Genomic DNA, 206 nt, shown 5'->3' with positions numbered 1-206 from the left:
TGGTGTAGCGGGTGCTGCGTCCCCCCGACACGTATTTCTTTTGACTCACGCAAAGAGCGCCGCCATCAGCCGCACGCGGCCCGTGAACAACGCCACGCTTTGTAGGTCCACTTTATTTAAAATAAAAATCTCTTCAGTCACGCCTCATTGATCACTTAGGACAGCAGCGCACAGCGCGGTACCGCCGTGCCGGGCAACTGCGGGAG

Source organism: Merops nubicus, unplaced genomic scaffold (assembly GCF_000691845.1).
Source record: "Merops nubicus isolate BGI_N331 unplaced genomic scaffold, ASM69184v1 scaffold35943, whole genome shotgun sequence".
NCBI lineage: Eukaryota > Metazoa > Chordata > Aves > Coraciiformes > Meropidae > Merops > Merops nubicus.
The sequence above is the reverse complement of the archived record's forward strand: the minus strand, read 5'-3'. Positions refer to the sequence as shown.